The sequence below is a fragment of the Herpailurus yagouaroundi genome, unplaced genomic scaffold (genome assembly GCF_014898765.1).
Source record: "Herpailurus yagouaroundi ecotype Mexico unplaced genomic scaffold, PumYag 163, whole genome shotgun sequence".
In the NCBI taxonomy this organism is placed as follows: domain Eukaryota; kingdom Metazoa; phylum Chordata; class Mammalia; order Carnivora; family Felidae; genus Herpailurus; species Herpailurus yagouaroundi.
In genome coordinates, this window is record NW_024412404.1 from 59,915,607 (window position 1) to 59,930,102 (window position 14,496).

General features: G+C 47.0%; 1 protein-coding gene across 4 annotated transcripts in view; it reads right to left on the reverse strand.

The window, feature by feature from the left end:
- Positions 1-14,496, reverse strand: part of CPXM2 (carboxypeptidase X, M14 family member 2) — a 187,533-nt gene that overhangs the window by 55,941 nt on the left and 117,096 nt on the right. The gene's annotated exons all lie outside the window — the stretch shown is intronic.

The following is a 14,496-nucleotide window of genomic DNA, read 5'->3' on the forward strand; positions in this document are numbered from 1 at the left end:
AATTAAGAATTAATTAATTAAATCTTCGTTGAAATTACGAAGGTTGATGATCCAGGATGCCAGAAGAGGTTATTTGCCAATCCATAATGCTGTGGTAGGATTGAATCTCGCCTGAAAGTTAACACTGATAACACTGTAGAATGTGTTAAGCCCCGCCCCTCCTGCACCTACTGTGTCACAGATATCGCGTCACCTCAGGGAAAGAAAAACAAAAAAACAAAAAAAACCAAGGTAAATTACACATGATCTCTTCACTCGAGGGTTTTAGAGGTTAATGAGGAAGACAGGGAGGAAAGCTGGAAATCGGAAAAGAATGTGATTAAGTATTGCGATGAGGCGGTGGTGGCAGGTCCACTGTGATGACGGAGCCAGCTTCGGAGATCTCAGAACTATAATGTCCGTGTTTCCTGGCCTCTTAATCCTTGGGGGAAGGTTTGCAAATTCACAGCACTTTGTGGCTTTCTTCCACTTGCCTCAGAGAGATTTTTCCACATCCCAAAACCACCCTGACATTTCATTCTCTGTGACTGCACATTTCAACGCAAAGCCACGCAGCCCAAGTAAAGAAATATCGGTGTCAAAGACTTTCCGACCACAGGAAGAGAGAGGGGACTCCCCTCTGGGCTCCAGCCAGCTTCCTCCCTTAAAACAGAAATCATAATCAAAACAAAACAAGAAGTAAGTAACAGGCCTAACCTTGTAGGAGATTTGCCACACTCTCTCCTGGTCCCGCTCAAACAAATGAATGTCTTTAACCATCAGTGGGCTTGCCAGTGAGTAAATGGAAATCTCCAAGGAAAAGAAAAGAGCTGTGCACTGGGAGAAAAGGGCAGAGCTGCCTCAGGAAACAATGCACCTAACGGTGCCGGGATCAAATCACAAAGCCTAGGACAACAGAAGCTAGAGAAGTTGAACCCGGGATTTCTCCCTGGACCCTCGAAGGGAACCAAAATGATCTCAGAACAGTAGTGCCCGCTTGGCTCCCAAAAGAAGCACGCACAAATCCTCTCTGAGGAAGAGTCTTCGGTATAAGCTCTCGAGGTTTGGCCAAATTCGATCACATGGGAGCTCGCGATTTTTAAAAACCACGCACACACACGAACACGCTCTCGGTGAGAAAGAAACAGCAGCAAATTTAAATCCCGAGGAACTTAACTGTCTGCAAAGAAACAATTCAAAAGAAACTAGAAAAATTATTATACTTGCTAAGATAGTCCAGCAAGGTGACTGGACGTAAGACTACGATACAAAACTAATTACAGTTCTATACAGCAGCAGCCAAAACTAAGGTACTTAGAGACGAAATGAACAAAAGATGTGTAAGAAATTTATGGAGAAAACTTTATTATTAAAAGACGCCTTGAAAGATATCAATAAATGGAAATCTATAACATGTTTGTGGATAGAAAAATCGGGGCACCTGGGTGGCTCAGTCGGTTGAGCGTCCACCTCTTGATTTCAGGTCACATTTCAGGATTCATGGGATTGAGTCCCACGTTGGGCTCTGCACTGGCAGCTCGGAGCCTGCTTGGGATTCTCTCTCTCCCTCTCTCTCTCTCTGCCCTTCTCCCACTCACAGTGGGAGGCTCCATCTCAGTGCAGAGCCCGACGCAGGGCTTGAACCTCAGAACCATGAGATCATGACCTGAGCCGAAATCAAGAGTCAGACCTCAGACAACTGGAGCCCCTCAGGCACCCCACCTTAACCTCTTCTAATGAGCATTATGTAATATCAGCTGTTCTCAATAAGTAGAGATGAGACTCTCAAATATTTGAAGGTGTTCCAAAAAATAGCAGCGGACTAACAGATATCATTATATCTGTCGATACACATTATTTTGTGTATTCATCCCTATCGTTTTCAAGAGGTACCTTTTCGGGGCGCCTGGGTGACTCAGTTGGTTAAGCGTCTGACTTTGGCCCAGGTATGATCTCATGGTTCGTGAGTTCGAGCCCCGCATCGGGCTCTGTGCCGCCAGCTCGGAGCCTGGAGCCTGCTTCGAATTCTGTGTCTCCCTCTCTCTCTCTGCCCCTCCCCAACTCATGCTCCATCTCTGTCTCTGTCAAAAATAAATAAACTTAAAAAAAAAATTAAAAAAAGAGGTACCTTTTCACCAATATCCCTCTACACGATTACCTCTGGAGCAGATGTTTTAGGCAGCATGACTCAGCACCTTGGCCACAACTGAACAGCCCAACGGCGGGTACTAGGCCAATCACTGTACCTTGACAATGTGCCCAGAGCTGATTTCCCTACATGTGACACTTGACCCAAGTAGGGCCAATACATTCTTCCCTGGGATTTCGGATTTGAGATCAAGACATAGCTGTGGTTGTAAGTTGTAAACCGTGGGTGCTGATGGCAGTCCCATTCCCCATCGTGTAGCTGGGGAAGCAGAGGCCAGTCTACAGAGAGAGAACAGTGAGCCAGACACACAGAGAAGCTCAAAACCAGGACCCTTGGAGAGAGTCCCAACAGTGCTTGGACCCCGGGTTCAAGCCTGAGCTCACAACCCCCACTCCTGCTCTTAAGCTCCCCGACACACACAGTGTGTCTCAAGGGATAGAACTTGGTGATTTTCACCCCATGAAGTCCTACTCAAAAAACCAGCCAAGGGTTCAGTGATCCTCAAATGCGCGGCTTGCTACGTCTGAGGGAGGCAGGGAGTATAAACCCAGGCTGGGAAGCTGGCAATTATTCCGCAGGAGCCAAGCAGTTAAGCTGTTACCAGCTGTGTTTTGTGACTCCATAGGTCCGTGTGAGCCCATAGGTCCAATGGGGCTAGGACAGCAAAGCAAAGATTAGGATGCTGGAGTGGGTGGGGCGCCTGGGTGGCGCAGTCGGTTAGGCGTCTGACTTCAGCCAGGTCACGATCTCGCAGTCTGTGAGTTCGAGCCCCGCATCGGGCTCTGTGCTGACCGCTCGGAGCCGGAGCCTGTTTCCGATTCTGTGTCTCCCTCTCTCTCTGCCCCTCCCCCATTCATGCTCTGTCTCTCTCTGTCCCAAAAATAAAATAAAAAACGTTGAAAAAAAAAAAAAGGATGCTGGAGTGGGTTAGCTATATCTTGCGACTTCAATCACTTATCTGTCACAGGGGAGACGACCTCCAGTCCAGACTGATGTACCTGGAAACAGGCGAGGAGCAGCAAGCACGTCAAGGGCAAGTGTGGTCAGAAAGCCCTACTGGCCCCACCAAGCAACCCGAGCCTGCTGAGGGCAGACAATTAAGTGCCCAGCCAGCCAGCCGCCAAACTCCCCACTGCAGCTTGAGGAAAGCAGGTGGATTAGGAAACAGAGATCGCTACCGTCACAACAGGGATATTTGAGGAGAGCCAACAGAAACAGAGCAGCCCGGTCTCCCAAATCCCACACTTTTCCTTGTGCTTTCCAGCAAAACTGAGTGCGGAGAGAAGGCACACCAGCATTATCCCTACACTCTAACATCTTCCATCTGTGAAGAGTAAATGAGCTCCTATATAAACACGCGTCAACTCTGGTACTCAGAAACGTAGGAGATGGACTACAAACATAATTCCGGCCTCTCGCAAACCTCCCGATAAAAATGCTAGGACCAGACAAGGAATATGAAAGCACTAAATTGGGATAGATATTTGTGCGGATGGTGGTGCTGTAAGTACTTGGATACAAGGCCTTCCAAGTAAGCTGGGATGCAGGCTTCTGCTCACGGTAGGCTATGTCTCCCTTCTGCATGGCTCTATACTCTGGCCGGTGCAAACGTGCACGCACACACGCGTGCACACACGCAAACACGCACACCCTAGCAGGCCAAGGGTTACCACGTGCTTGCTCCAGGATGCCTGTTCCTAAGAGCCCTGCTTTGGGTTTCATGGATTCCTGTTTTGACCTCCGAAGACTCTGAGAGCTATATAAATTTCCTATGGCTGCTGGAACAAATTCCCACAAATTTAGTGGCCTAAAACAACATGCGTGTATTATCTCACAGTTCTGTGGGGTGGAAGTCTCACTGGGCTAAGGTTAAGGTGTCAGCAGGGCTGGTCTGGAGGCTCTACGCGGAGAATCTGTTTCTCTGCCTCTTCCAGCTTCTGGAGACCACCCACAGAGTTCAGGCTCCTCTCTCCATCTCAAAGTCATTAACTTCATCTCAACTGCAGAGTCCCTTCCGCCATCTAAGGTAACACACTCACAGGTTCCAGGGATCAGAACGTTGACCTCTTGTGGGAAGACATCTGCCCACCACAGGAACCCCACTCAGACCCTAGTTCCACTCTTAGACTCATTCCAGACCCCTTCTCTCCCTCCCCAGGCTTGTGGGTCCAGACACGTCCTACCACCTCGGTCCCAACAGGATAAAACAATGGTTGCCTAATTCTGTGAGGTGAGTGGGAAGCTTAGGCCTAGGCCAGAAAACCGCAGCCACAGAAATCTAAGTCACCGCCCCCCTCAACACACCCGTCTCTCTCCCAAAGTGGACAGCCGAGTTCAAAAAGACACGCAGGAAATCCCTTCCGATCTAACGAATCAACGTTCGACGTCGCGGTCCACTTACCATAGTTTCAGTTACCTGGTGTCTCTCAAACCATTTGGCTTCTTCCAATGTCAGAAGCGCTTCCAGAAAGAGCTTCTCACTTTGTTTTTTACCCACCGTGAGCCCAACTGGCCAAAACAAATAGGTCATCGTACCGGCCATGGGAGCCTTCCGAAAACTCTTCCAAATCCAGCCCAACACTCGATGTGCTCTTCTGAGCCCTCCACCAACCACTGAATGTCTCCCCTACACTGGGGGATGCCCACTGGCCCTGGCTAGTATCACCGGGTGTATCTGTCTGTGAAAAGCCCCCACGTCTGCGTGTACAACAGTGTGTCTGAATGAGGGGGGATTTTGCCCCCCAGGGGACACATGGCAACGTCTAGAGACATTATTGATTGTTATGACGGGGGGGTTAGGGTACCAAGTAGGGTGCCACCAGCGGGGTCCTCTAGTGGGTGGAGTCCAGGAATGCCACAGAACATTCTAAAATATCTGCCCAGGACACACTCCCTAGCAAAGAGGTATCCAGACCCAGGTGCCATCAGTACTGCTGTTTAGAAACCCCAATCCGACAACTCGAAAACAACAGGGTGACACTCCATTCGCTTTGCTCAAACCCATCCTGAGAAAGGGCTAAGTGTCATTGGCAATTCATTGGCGAGGCAACCGACACAGAATTTTCAAGGGCTTGTCACCTTTTACCCATCAGGATGGCTGTTCTGTAATACCAGCTCCCTCAACGTGTTCCTGTTTACTTGCCGAGATAATGGGAAGGGCTCAGAAACAAACGCATGACCCACGAAGAGGGTGGGCACGGAAGCAACTTTGCAGAGCACCGTTCAGCTGCCTGACGGCCACATGTGACGAACAGACACCGGTGTTTTTCCAAACACTCTGGACAGGCCCCGGACGGAAGAAACGTCGTTTTTCTGCTGCCAAAACTTGTCTTTATAAACTGTGCCCGTCTCAGCGCAAACCTGGCCCTTGGCCTCGGACAGCTTAGTCTAGAGGGGAAGACAGCGACTGCATAACTAACTATACAATCAATTACTGAACTGCAACTGTGACATTATTCAAAGAGGAAACACAGAGAGCTTATAAATGGAAGGGGAGGGGGAGGGGTGGGCTGACTTTTCTAGAGCTGGACAGGGGAAGTGTTCCTGGGGAGGTGGTACATAAGCTAAAATACGGAGGGTGAAAGGACGTATCACGGTGAAGATTGGTTGGCATTTAAGCCGGAAGGAAAAAAAGTCAATGCGAGAGATTCAACATGCAAATAATAATCGCTTCAAAAAAGTTGGCAGGAAAAAATGGAGAGAAGAAGGAAAAGAAGACGAAGATGAGAAGGAGGAAGCGAAGGGCGAGGAGGAGGAGGGGGGAGGAAGAAGAGGAGGAAGAAGAAAAATTAGAATTTCCCAAAACTGGGGCGCCTGGGTGGCTCAGTCGGGTAAGCATCCGACTCGATTCTGGCTCAGGTCATGACCTCACTCTTTGTGAGATCGAGCCCCACGTCGCCTCCACGTGCTCAGCATGGATTCTCTAGGGATTCTCTCTCTCCCTCTCCCTCTCTTACCGCCCCTTCTACCTGCCCCCTCTCAGAATAAATACATGAACGTTAAAAATCTAAAAACGGAATTTCCCCTAACTAAAAAAATACGATTTCCACATTTCAAGGTCACGTCAAGTGCCAGCTACCAGGCACACACTGGGTAGTTTTTAGCACAAGGAGTACAGAAAAAAAAAAAAAAACCTAAAACTTTATTGAGGAAAAACAGTTCAAATATTTATAAGTATAAATATCCTCACATCTCTATATTACAACACTAAAGGTAAAGAGGCAATGGAAAAATGTTTCCAAAGTGTGAGGGTTAACAAGTATGAGGTTTCTTTTCAGGATAAAGATCCTCCATAACTGATCGTTGTGATGAGACCATGATTCCGCGAATTTATTATATGGGTGGGATATATAGTATGGGAATGATCATCTCAATAAAGTTGTTAAAACTTATCAGGGAAAGTTATTTCCGAACTACCGATCAAGGGTAAGGTCAACAAGAACGCCTATCCCGACAGTCAAGGAATCCAAAATGTTACCTCCCAAGTGCCATCCCCAGAAGACATGAACCACCAAAATCCACGGGAAGACAGAGAGACATGGGATCTAAGAAACACAGAAGAGAGCTCAGAAGGGAGGTGAAGAGAATTCCAGAAGGAACAGTGAAGGGGCTTCGCCATAGGCCCGGAGATCAAATTCAGATGCCAGCAGAGGCCAGAAGACCCCAGGAGGGTGATCTCCGGGAAGAAAAGACCAGACTGAATTGTTGATATTACAGATGTATTCAGGGGAGATTTTCGGGCCTATCAGGAAGCTTTGGAATGAATTGGTAATAGGTACCTAGAAAACCATTAAAAAGAAGGGATCGGGGCGCCTGGGTGGCGCAGTCGGTTAAGCGTCCGACTTCAGCCGGGTCACGATCTCGCGGTCCGTAGGTTTGAGCCCCGCGTCGGGCTCCGGGCTGATGGCTCAGAGCCTGGAGCCTGTTTCCGATTCTGTGTCTCCCTCTCTCTCTGCCCCTCCCCCGTTCATGCTCTGTCTCTCTCTGTCCCAAAAATAAATAAACGTTGAAAAAAAAAAATTAAAAAAAAAAAAAAAAAAGAAGGGATTATCACCTCCAGGAAAAGCAAAAAAGCTGGAGGAAAGGAAATATAATTATAGTATATCAGGTGACCCAGCTGTAAATAATAGTTCAACAATGACCATGATGCAAACGCTGAATACTGATTTAGCTAAAATTGATACTCCTTTGGGAGGATGGGAGGAGAAAGACAGAGACACAGAGACAGAGAAAATGCACACGCATTGGAGACAGGTCAGTAAAGGTAGGTCAATAAGAGACATCCTTAGCTTTCACAGTAGAAAGTGGACAGATAGACAATGAGTAATGTAAAACAATCATGAAAAAGTACTAAAAGCATTTGTTCAGAAATACAGGTATTGAGATAAAGAAAATAGAAGAGACAGCTAAAGGGTTTCCAATAGCAGTTGCCTGGGGACATCAGGAAATTGGGATGAAGGGTTTGGGATAGAGGCTACTATTTTTTTTTTTTTTTTTTAGTTTAGTTATTTCTGAGAAAGAGAGAGAGTGAGAGAGAGTGTGTGTGCACACACACACACACGCACGCACGTGAGGGGGAGGGATGGGGAGAGAGAGAGAGGGAGAGAGAATTCCAAGCAGTTCTCATGCTGTCAGTGCAGAGCCTGACATGGGGCTCGATCTCATGAACCACAGTATCACGATCTGAGCCAAAATCAACAGTCGGACACTTAACCGACTGAGCCACCCAGGTGCCCCTTGCGTTACGATCTTTAAAAATTTTTTTTTCAACGTTTATTTATTTTTGGGACAGAGAGAGACAGAGCATGAACGAGGGAGGGGCAGAGAGAGAGGGAGACACAGAATCGGAAACAGGCTCCAGGCTCCGAGCCATCAGCCCAGAGCCCGACGCGGGGCTCGAACTCACAGACCGCGAGATCGTGACCTGGCTGAAGTCGGACGCTCAACCGACTGTGCCACCCAGGCGCCCCGCATTACGATCTTTAATTAGAAGTAATGCTCTTTGATGTTTAAAAGTACACACGTGATATTTTTCATTAAAAAGTCAATGCCCACGCGTCTCTCTTTCTCATCTCTGCTACACTCTGGCACTTTCTCAATTTCTCCACCCAGTTTAGGTTCATTTTCGTCAACCATGCAAGAATCGAGGCCAATTTACATCTCAGTTACAAACTCAAAGCACGATTAAAAAACAAGGCTTCTTTTTTATTTTTCTTTCAAGAGTTCACATTTTACTATGTTACTCTGGAGAGAAAGTCAGTGGAATTTCATATGAGTAAAACTGGAAAGCCCTTTGCTTTTAACTTCCTATGGCCCTCCTTGTGTTCTAAATGTATTGCCAACTGGCTGGTCTGCTGGCCGTGCTAATGTTGTTTTTTTTTTGTTTGTTTTTTTAATAAACTTTAAAGGAAAACTGGAGATCAGAAGGCTGTTTAAAAAGAAGAAAAATAATGACTTTGGGAAACTTAGCAAAGATTTTAACTTTTTCAAAATGTTTAGAGAGCTCACGGGCTCAACCGCTCCCTCCACCTGGACTGAAGCGTTAGCACATCGTGAAAAGTCTCCCCCCCAGAAAGAGAGAGAGGTCTTGGTAGAAAATAGAAACCTTCCTACCAGGCATGAAAGACGGTGTCAAGCGAGCAAAATCCACACCAGGAGAGTTTTACGTTCCCGAGCCCAGCTTGGAGCGTCAAGGGGGAGCAGGCAGAGAGAGCTGCCGACAATTCCTGCTGGGAGGGCGTCCTGGAAACGGGCCACAGAACTGGGCTCAGAGACTCACTCTGCCAGGTACCAGCCTCTGCTGCCTCTGGCACCTGTAGTTCTGGGTAAGCGTGAATTGTTAAATTCTAACTTCCAGGAGCACAGTAAGGAACGAAGTTAGCACACACACAATGCACTTACTCCTAAAGGAGCTCAACATGTGGTAGTTATTTTCATCACGACTGTTCTGGAATGAAACTTGACATCTTCTTGCGCCGAATGACACCCAGGCGCTCCCCCAGCTGCGACCTTGCCAGTACGAGTGGAAGAGGCCAAGCCAATGCCAGAGAACATGCACCCCGAGGAATCGTGTCTCTTCCTATTTGAAGGTCTCCTTTCCCCCAAATCAAAGTTACCAAACATGGTTTGGAAATTTCTGCTGAGATGGCTGGACACCCACCCGAAATTCCAGGAAGACCAGAAGCTTCTGGGTAGAGGACTGTGAGGGGAAAACATTCATTTTCTGGACTTGAACTATGCCTTGACCACAATTCAGAACGGACTTCAGAAAAAAATACAGAGAATCCACTGGCTAGACTTCACAGAGGCTCTCCCACCATGTACTATACAGATTGTGATTGTGCGTGTGTGTGTGTGTGTGTGTGTACATACGCATCAGAGAAGACAGAGAGGAACAATGCCAGTAGAAGGCAGAATCCACTGTGGTCCACACACAGCAGTTTCCCAGCATGTTACCCTTCGTACCACGGAGCCACAGCAGCCAAATGGAAGATGCCACGGTACCTAGCTGCACACAGCAGGCCACGACGATCCCAACACATGGTGCCCGTTCCCCTTCTTCCTCTCTGTTCGGTGTGGCCACGTGCTCTAACTTGGAAGTGTTCCCTGAACAGTTATTCCCTATCTTTATGCAAAAGAAACAAGCAAAAGATAATAAGCCGGAGTTCTTTCGTCTCTGTCCACACAACATCTGGCCAGAGTCTGCAGCTGCTGACCTCCGCCCTCCCTTCTGACGATGATGTCCGTCTATCCCTGTCTCTCAAGCAGCAGCCTCGACCCTTCCAAGCTACCTTCACCTTTTTTTGTGAAAAGGAGTGCCCTTCACTTGAACTTGCTCTTGTACCTGAATACAGGACGTAACACGCTGACGCTGATATTTTTATCAGGATTGTTGTCCGTTTTAGTGGTGCTCTGGTGCCACGTTGCTTGGGGTTTGTGAGGTCTGCCCACAGAAGCTCCGTAATTTCGAGGGCACGGTCCCTGCCGCAGAAAGGGCTTTCCGGGGTGATGCAGGCCCCCTGGTTTTCCCTACAGCCTTCAGACGTATCTAGTGCAGACACGTTCTGTGATGCCCACTTTCCACCACCAGCGTCATCTAGTTCCGCTAACCAGGATCATCGGGTGTAATTTGGAACACCCACTGGACAGGAACAAACTGTATTTGTTCATAATAGCGTGTTAATCGGTAGTGTCTGAAGAAATACTGCATTACAGGCGTTGCAGAAAATTGCAGTCAGAGCAAGAGATAGGAGAACTGCGTTACAGACCTTCCTCATCATCAGAGGAAATACGACTCTGTGGATATACACGAGAAACACACAAAGTGACTCAGAAACGTTGAAACAGAAATCTGGGCACACGGATATCGGCAAAGGCAAATATAGAGAAGGCCGAGATTACAATTGTAAAATCTGCCCGCTGAATTCAGGGGAAAGAGAGCACTAAGCCGGACAAAGAAGGGCCCTGCATGATTCCAAAGGATACAGCTCACAATAAGGCATTAAGCAGTTGTGAATATCTATGTGCTAAAGCATAGCACCAACTAAATGAAACAAATTACAGGAGACACAAGGAGGGAAGGAGACAGTCTCTCTCGGCCACGATGGACTGTCAGCATAAAAGAGACGAAACACCACTAATTAAGAAGGTAAATCTAACGGCTATACGTGTGTGGGGCGCCTGGGTGGCTCAGCTGGTTAAGCGTCCAACTTCGGCTCAGGTCATGATCTCACGGTTTGTGGGTTCGAGCCCTGCATCGGGCTCTGTGTTGACAGCTCAGAGCCTAGAGGCTGCTTCAGATTCTGTGCCTCCCTCTCTCTCTCTGCCCCTCCCCTGCTCGCATTCTGTCTCTCTCTCTCTCTCTCTCTCTCAAAAATAAATAAACATAAAAAAAAAAAATACTTGAGTTTAATGGCTATACGTGTGTTCTGTTGCCCTAAAACAAAAATAGTCTTTCTATTCCATCACTCATGGTGCTTTCACAAAAAAAAAAAAACAAAAACAAAACTGTCCTTATTTTAGGCGTCAAAAGAAACTTCTAAAACGTCAACAAATTAGAAAGTAGAGACAATATTCTCTGATACAATGAGAAATGTATAAAATTAAAATCCTGAGGTGCCTGGGTGGCCCAGCCAGTTGAGCGTCCAACTGTTGATTCTGACTCAAATCATGATCCTAGGGTCATGGGATCGAGCCTGGCATCAGGCTCTGTGCTGAGAGTGGAACCTGCTTGAGATTCTCCCTCCCTCCCTCTGCCCCTCTCCCCTGCTCACTCGCTCTAAAATAGATAAAATGGGGCGCCTGGGTGGCGCAGTCGGTTAAGCGTCCGACTTCAGCCGGGTCACGATCTCGCGGTCCGTGAGTTCGAGCCCCGCGTCGGGCTCTGGGCTGATGGCTCAGAGCCTGGAGCCTGTTTCCGATTCTGTGTCTCCCTCTCTCTCTGCCCCTCCCCCGTTAATGCTCTGTCTCTCTCTGTCCCAAAAATAAATAAACGTTGGAAAAAAAAATTAAAAAAAAAAAAATAAAAAAACTGAGAACAAACTGAGGGTTGATGGGGGGGGCGGTGGGAGGGAGGGAAGGTGATGGGCATTGAAGAGGGCATCTTTTGGGATGGGCACTGGGTGTTGTATGGCTCCGTGCGGAGTGTGGAGACTGCTTGGAATTCTCTCACTGCCTCTGTCTTTCTGCCCCTCCCCTGTTTGCACAGGGGCGTGCTCTCTCTCACCCTCTCTCTCTCTCTCAAAATAAATAGGGGTGTCTGGGCGGCTCAGTCAGTTGAGCATCCAACTTCAGCTCAGGTCATGATCTCATGGTTCGTGGGTTTGAGCCCCACATCAGGCTTTCTGCTGTCAGCAGGGAGCCCACTTTGAATCCTATGTCCCCCTATCTCTCTGCGCCTCCCCTGCATGTGCTCTGTGTCTCTTTCACTCTCTCAAAAATTGGCATTAAAAAAATCTTTCATCAAAAAAGAAACTTTAATAAATAAATAACAATAAATAAAACCCCAAAACCATGTCTTAAGGAGTTCCTTGCACCGGCCAAGGAAAACAATAACTATCTAGTGTTTGAAATTAAAAAACATTTTGAAATAAAATCTACTAACTACATGGTAAGTCGCGTATTAATTGTTAAAAAAGAAAAAGAGGGAAAGACAGGGAAAGGAGTATACTAATTGAAAAAGAGTACAGGATTTCCACACCCACATTCTAATTCAATTCTACTAAAACCGGGGAAACATGCTGGTCACTATAATCGCCTATCAATGGAATAACTAGTTTTCATTCTCAAACAAGGATTTATTCACCCATCGGCGATCCACATAAAGACAGACCGTGTGCTCCAACCAGCTGAGGGGACAGCACAGCAGCAACTGCCTGTGGGGTCCCATGTGGGCTAAGTTCAAGTCCTGGCTCTACAGCTCGTTATCTGGATACCACCATTAGGTCTGTAAAGTAGGGACAGGGATAGAATTTACCCAATAGGAGCATATAGCGAGGACTGCACAAATCCTCTGGGAAGTGTCACAGTGCCTGGCACGCGGCACTTACTCCACAGAGGGAGCCACCACCGTGGGTACAAGCATGACTCACTTTGTTTTGGGTGGGTTTCTGCTGACACCTGTGGTTGAATTCGCTTAAAGAGGAAACCTAAGGGGCGCCTGGGTGACTCAGTCGGTGAAGCGTCCGACTTCAGCTCAGGTCACGATCTCGCGGTCCGTGGGTTCGAGCCCCGCGTCGGGCTCTGGGCTGATGGCTCAGAGCCTGGAGCCTGCTTCCGATTCTGTGTCTCCCTCTCTCTCTGCCCCTCCCCCGTTCATGCTCTGTCTCTCTCTCTCTGTCTTAAAAATAAATAAACGTTAAAAAAAAATAAAATAAATTAAAAAAAAAGAGGAAACCTAAGTCTTCTACTGACAAGTCCAGTGGTCAATTTAGTCCACTGACAAATGCTCTTTGTCGCCAGGAGTCACCAACTTTTCTCGGGCATGGTCTTTTTACTTCTTTTGTGTTTGCCTCATCGTGGACTACTGAACTGTTTTCTTGGCTTTACGTCCACATCTCCCCTGAAAATTTTCTTTTCTGTTCTTATGGAAACGACGTGATTCTTATTCTCTTTTTCTCTTTTTGTTTGGGAGTTGTGTCTGCTGTGGTTCCAAGTTTTTATTTAAATTCCAGTTAATTAACATGCAGTGTAATAATATTAGTTTCAGGAGGAGAATTTAGTGATTCGACAATTCCGCATTAACGCCGGGGGCTCAGCGCGACAAGCGCCCTCCTTAATGCCCATCGCCCATTTAGCCCATCCCCCACTCCCCTCCCTCCATCGACCCACAGTTTGTTCTCTGTAGTTAAGGGTCTGTTTTCTGGTTTGCATTTCTTCCCCCCCCCCCAACCCCCCGACCCTTCATCTGTTTTGTTTCTTATCCTCTGAACATTTTAAAGGTGTGTCTTTTGTTTTGGTGGCTAACTTAACGACTACATAACTTATATAGCATACCTTTATGAAACATCCTTAATTGCGTATTTTCTTAAAAAGCACCTGCTGACTCCCTACTATAAGCAGCGATGAAACCATTTCCACCTGCTGCTACCTTCCCTTTCTTCTCCTTCATCATCTGATTTCATTCATCATATTAACGTTCACTCTTAAAAGTTTAAATCAAATATACCTCCTTTCCTTTCTATGACCTACCAGATTTTAATTTTTTTAATGCTTATTTTTCAGAGAGAGACAGAGCACCAGCAGGGGAAGGGCAGGGAGACAGGGAGATACAGATTCTGAAGCAGGCTCCAGGCTCCGAGCTGTCAGCATAGAGCCTGACGCGGAACTCAAACGCATGGGCCACAAGATGGTGACCTGAGCCAAAGCTGGACGCTTAACCGACTGAGCCACTCAGGCGCCCGATTTACCACATTTTACTAAAGTTTTCATTGAATTTTTAAAAACGTACCTATTTATGGGGATGGATATTAACCAGACTTATTCTCACAACATATACAAATATTGAACCATTATGTCATACTCCTGAAACTAATATAATGTTGTATGTCAGCTGTACCTCAATGAAAAACAATGTTTTAACTGCTCCCCTAAAGAATCTTATGTTTATCTATGTAAAAATATTAAAATCATTTTAAGGGGCGCCTGGGTGGCTCAGTCAGCGGAGCATCCAACTTTGGCTCAGGCCGTGATCTCACGGTTCGTGGGTTTGGGCCCCGTGTCGGGCTCTGTGCTGACAGCTCCGAGCCTGGAACCTGCTTCAGATTCTGTCTCCCTCTCTCTCTGCCCCCTAGCCCCCCCCAAAAAAAAATAAACATTAAAAAAATTTTAATAAAAGATATTAAAATCATTTTTAGTAACTAAATAATAGT